This window comes from Galeopterus variegatus, unplaced genomic scaffold (genome assembly GCF_000696425.1).
Source record: "Galeopterus variegatus unplaced genomic scaffold, G_variegatus-3.0.2 Scaffold5149, whole genome shotgun sequence".
In the NCBI taxonomy this organism is placed as follows: Eukaryota; Metazoa; Chordata; class Mammalia; order Dermoptera; family Cynocephalidae; genus Galeopterus; species Galeopterus variegatus.
In genome coordinates this window covers 105,829-111,804 of record NW_007731260.1, presented here as the reverse complement: position 1 = coordinate 111,804, position 5,976 = coordinate 105,829, and positions in this window count along the sequence as shown.

The following is a 5,976-nucleotide window of genomic DNA, read 5'->3' as shown; positions in this document are numbered from 1 at the left end:
GCTGGGTGCTGGGAAGCCACTGAGAAGACAAGGCAGGCCCTGCCCCCTGGCGTCCTCACAGCAGAATGTCCCTGTCCCCTGGGGTCCTCACAGCAGAATGTGAGAGTGAATGAGGGTGTGCGAGTGTGTGAGGCAGTGCGTGTGAGTGTGTGCATGCATCCCGGCCCCTGCCCCCACTGCCCCACAGAAAGATGACCCGACAGCCAGGGCCCTGCCATTGGCCAGTCCAGCAGACGCCAGCAGGCAATGGACAAGGTCACACCTGCAAGGTGGAATTTCTCCATAAGTCAGGAGCCCCCGGGGGCAGTGGACCACAGGAGCCATTCTTATCCGTAGGGAGCAGCTGTGAGGAAGGCCCTGGGCAGCTGTCTTCCACCTCCTGTAACAGCTGCTCCCCCTGGGCCAGAGGACAGCTGTGACAGGCTTGAGCCTGCATCCCGGGACCTTGGTCTCGGCAAAGCCTGGGCAGAGGCTGGCGGGCAGAGGGCTCCTCAGCCTGCAATTGGGCTGCACGTCACCCTAAGAATCCACAGTGGCGATGGCACCAGCGACTGGCGTGGTCAGCGCAGCGCTCTCTGATAAGAACAGAGAACAGCACCGCTGCGGTGACCGAGTGCTCCCCGTGCGCTGCGGATGAACCGAGCTTTGCCCACACCAAGTCACACTGAATGCAATAACGACTGTATGCGGCAGCTGTCCTGCTCACTCCCATTTTACAGATAGAGACTGAGGCTCCCTCATGCTGGAGGTGTCCCCCTTCTGCACCAGCAGTGTGACCCTGGGCTCAGTGCTCCCCTCTCCCAGCCTCAGTTTCCTCACCTGGGAAAAGAGCTGATGATGCCTCCTCAGAGAGGCTGATGTGAGAGTTGGGAGGATCTCGAGTCACTTAAAACTCAGCCTAGCGACTGCCCAGAGCCAGAGTAGGTCAAGGGGTTTCTGTGCAGCAAGTGTCTGCTCTGGGTGAGGCAGTGGCTGCCCTCACTACCCCCCTCTGGGGTAGGTACTGCTATGGTCCCCAGTTGCAGAGGAGGAAACTGAGGCTCAAAGGCTCTGAATAACTTCCCCAGGTCCCACAACTAACGAGTGGCCAGCCAGGATTCAGACCCACAGTAGGTCGATCCTGTGACTATGAATACTATTAACTGTTGAGGAGTGCTATGGTCTGAATGTTTGGGTCCCCCCAAAATTCATATGTTGTGTCCCAACCCCAAAGGCGACGGTATGAAGAGGCGATTAGGTCTTGAGGGAGGAGCCCTCACGAATGGGATTAGTGCCCTTATAAAAGGGGCTCCAGAGAGCTCCCGCACCCTTTCTGCCATGTGAGGACACAGGAGGAAGGCACCGTCTGTGAACGAGGAAGCCGGCCCTCACCAGGCGCTGCATCTGCCACCCCTTGATCTCGGACTTGCAGCCTCCAGAACTTGGGAAAGACATGTCTGTTGTTTATAAGCCACCCCATCTATGGTTCTTTGTTACAGCTGCCTGAATGGACTAAGACAGTGAGAGTCACGATGTGTGTGTGTTTGCAGGGGGTGGGGTGGAGGGGGGGCATGCAGCATTCGGAATCAGACAGCTCTGAGTTCAAACCCCAGCTCTGCCACTTACTACCTGTAGCACAGCGAGCAGGGGACTTCTCTGGGCCCCCGTTTCCTCATCTGTCAAATGAGGCTTAGCATGTGACCCTCGCAGGAGGGCTGTGGGGTGAATAACATAATGGGCAGTGTGCCCTGCACAGGCTCTTGAGTGTGGCACATGGAATCTGTTGGAATCGAGTTTGGCTGTGTAGATCAGGAACCCTATTAAGTTGTTTAACAGAATGGGGTTTATTATTCCTCACACATCAAGAAGCCCAGACATGGGCAGTACAGTGACCCTAAGCACCAGCAGGATTCAGATTTCTAAGCTTGTCCCCTCTGCCCTCATTAGCCTGAAGCTTTCTGCCTCCTGCCTGTGAGATGGCTGCCCCACTTCAGGCTCACACATGACATCTGGGAGGTGGAAGAATTAACATGTACATAGCAGCTGGCCCTGTTATTTGTGTCAATTTCTCCTCTGGCAGGTGCCTGGTTATTATGAACATCCAGGCCTGGTGGTCTCAACTGGTCTTGATTTTCATTCAGAAAATGCCTCCTTTTCCAGAACTCGAACATGTGAGAAAACCAAGCAACCAGGACACATTCCCTTTCATGAAAGCATTCTGATTGCTATTTAAATTATGTTTGGTTTTTCAGAAATGTCAAGGACATGCTCCCAGATGCTGGAATACTGGATTTTTTTAAAAAATTTTCTGACACTTAGTTCTACAGCTAAGGCATATAGACCTGAGGAAGTGCAAAAGTTTGAGGATGCTTCTGAATAGCCAAGAATAGCCTAACATTCAGTTAGGCTTATCACAATGGTGAGACTGACACCTTGCATCCCAGGCTACCTGGCCATTCACAAATCCCCTTTCATTGATAGACCTAGAGACCTGGGGGTCTGAGTGATACAGGAAGAAGGGTTTAGGCTTCAGATACCAGGCTAGCCTCAGGGCATTTCATCCAACCCCAACAGGGTTGCTTTAAAGAAACTGAGGCTGAGGTGAAGACACTTGGTTGCCAGTGGTAGAAAATGGTAGAGCCAGGATTCAAACCCAGGTGGGCACCACAAAGCTTCTCTTTCCTCTGCCCATAAAGCCTCCTGAGCCTCTGGATCAACCTCACATTGGACAGATGAGGAAATTGAGGCCTGTAGTATGGAGGTGATGGGGCCAGACACAAATCCTACTTGACAGAAGTTTTTGGGCAGAAGAGTTTTGATATGGGCCGGCCCGGTGGCGCACTGCTACAGTGCGCCGCTTGGGAGCGCAGTGGCACTCCNGCGTCATTCCTACCCACCTCTCCTTGCCCTGACAGTGCTGCTCTGCACCACACTGAGGTGGAAGCTCCCAGGGCAGCAACCGCATCTCCATGGCCCTGGGTCAGTGAGAAATCTTGATGAGTGTTTGGGCAGGGCCAGGACACGAGGGAGGCAAGCAAGGATCCTGACACAACACTAAAGGAGATGCCTACTCCCAAGTTCATGCAAGGGTTGGGGCGGCTCACTCACTTTGCTGAGTCCGGGCCCTGCTTTGGGACCAGAAAAAGGAGATGCAACGATCTGCCACTATTGTTCACCCCGGCTCTGTCCCAGAGGACTCAGGTGAGGGTGCCAGAACCCCCCCTTCTCTGGCTGAATCCACTCATCTGCTTGTTTATGCATTGGCTAGCCTGGTAGACCTTGGAGAGCAGGCACCACGTGGCCATGCTCTCCACCATGCTGGCGGTGCCTGGATCGGAGCCTGCACACACCAAGTGCTCGGTAAGCAGAGGCTGAGCCGGTGACTGGGTGAGCGCCCGCCTAACTGCTCTTGTATTCACTACTCATTCCCCCATTCGCTCAGCCACAGCACGTGCTTAAATGTCCTACTATGTGCTGTGCACTGTGCTGGGTGCTGGGAAGCCACTGAGAAGACAAGGCAGGCCCTGCCCCCTGGCGTCTTCACAGCAGAATGTCCCTGTCCCCTGGGGTCCTCACAGCAGTATGTGAGAGTGAATGAGGGTGTGCGAGTGTGTGAGGCAGTGCGTGTGAGTGTGTGCATGCATCCCGGCCCCCGCCCCCACTGCCCCACAGAAAGATGACCCGACAGCCAGGGCCCTGCCATTGGCCAGTCCAGCAGACGCCAGCAGGGAATGGACAAGGTCACACCTGCAAGGTGGAATTTCTCCATAAGTCAGGAGCCCCCGGGGGCAGTGGGCCGCAGGAGCCATTCTTATCCATCGGGAGCAGCTGTGAGGAAGGCCCTGGGCAGCTGTCCTCCGCCTCCCATAACAGCTGCTCCCCCTGGGCCAGAGGACAGCTGTGACAGGCTTGAGCCTGCATCCCGGGACCTCGGTCTTGGCAAAGCCTGGGCAGAGGCTGACGGCGGGCAGAGGGCTCCTTGGCCTGCAATTGGGCTGCATGTCCACCCTCAGAATCCACAGTGGCGATGGCACCAGCGACTGGTGTGGTCAGCGCAGCGCTCTCTGATAAGAACAGAGAACAGCACCGCTGCGGTGACCGAGTGCTCCCCGTGCGCTGCGGATGAACCGAGCTTTGCCCACACCAAGTCACACTGAATGCAATAACGACTGTATGCGGCAGCTGTTCTGCTCACTCCCATTTTACAGATAGAGACTGAGGTTCCCTCATGCTGGAGGTGTCCCCCTTCTGCACCAGCAGTGTGACCCTGGGCTCAGTGTTCCACTCTCCTAGCCTCAGTTTCCTCACCTGAGAAAAGAGCTGATGATGCCTCCTCAGAGAGGCTGATGTGAGAGTTGGGAGGATCTCGAGTCACTTAAAACTCAGCCCAGCGACTGCCCCAGAGCCAGAGTAGGTCAAGGGGTTTCTATGCAGCAAGTGTCTGCTCTGGGTGAGGCAGTGGCTGCCCTCACTACCCCCCTCTGGGGTAGGTACTGCTATGGTCCCCAATTGCAGAGGAGGAAACTGAGACTCAAAGGCTCTGAATAACTTCCCCAGGTCCCACAACTAGCAAGTGGCCAGCCAGGATTCAGACCCACAGTAGGTCGATCCTGTGACTATGAATACTATTAACTGTTAAGGAGTGCTATGGTCTGAATGTTTGTGTCCCCCACCAAATTCATATGTTGTGTCCCAACCCCAAAGGCGACGGTATGAAGAGGCGATTAGGTCTTTAGGGAGGAGCCCTCACGAATGGGATTAGTGCCCTTATAAAAGGGGCTGCAGAGAGCTCCCGCACCCTTTCTGCCATGTGAGGACACAGGAGGAAGGCACCGTCTGTGAACGAGGAAACTGGCCCTCACCAGGCGCTGCATCTGCCACCGCTTGATCTTGGACTTGCAGCCTCCAGAACTTGGGAAAGACATGTCTGTTGTTTATAAGCCACCCCATCTATGGTTCTTTGTTACAGCTGCCTGAATGGACTAAGACAGTGAGAGTCACGATGTGTGTGTGTTTGCGGGGGGCGGGGCGGAGGGGGGAGCATGCAGCATTCAGAATCAGACAGCTCTGAGTTCAAACCTCAGCTCTGCCACTTACTACCTGTAGGACAGCGAGTGGGGGACTTCTCTGAGCCCCCGTTTCCTCATCTGTCAAATGAGGCTTAGCATGTGACCCTCGCAGGAGGCTGTGGGGTGAATAACATAATGGGCAGTGTGCCCTGCACAGGCTCTTAAGTGTGGCACATGGAATCTGTTAGAATTGAGTTTGGCTGCATGGATCAGGAACCCTATGAAGTAGTTTAACAGAATGGGGTTTATTATTCCTCACACATCAAGAAGCCCAGACATGGGCAGTACAGTGACCCTAAGCACCAGCAGGATTCAGATTTCTAAGCTTGTCCCCTCTGCCCTCATTAGCCTGAAGCTTTCTGCCTCCTGCCTGTGAGATGGCTGCCCCACTTCAGGCTCACACATGACATCTGGGAGGTGGAAGAATTAACATGTGCATAGCAGCCGGCCCTGTTATTTGTGTCAATTTCTCCTCTGGCAGGTGCCTGGTTATTATGAACAGCCAGGCCTGGTGGTCTCAACTGGTCCTGATTTTCATTCAGAAAATGCCTCCTTTTCCAGAACTCAAACACATGAGAAAACCAAGCAACCAGGACACATTCCCTTTCATGAGAGCATTCCTTTTTTTTTTTTTTTTTTCCTTTTTGTCTTTTTTCGTGACCGGCAACAGATCGCAACCCTCAGTGTCGTGCCCGTACCGGACCGGGACCGGCAACGGGATCGCAACCCTCGTTGTTGCTCCCGCCCCTCGCTCAGCCAGTGAGCGGCCGGTCTGTATGTGGGATCCGAACCCTCGGCGGGAGCGCCACCGCACTTCCCAAGCGGCGCACTATAGCAGTGCGCCACCGGGCTGGCCCATGAGAGCATTCTGATTGCTATTTAAATTATGTTTGGTTTTTCAGAAATGTCAAGGACGTGCTCCCAGATG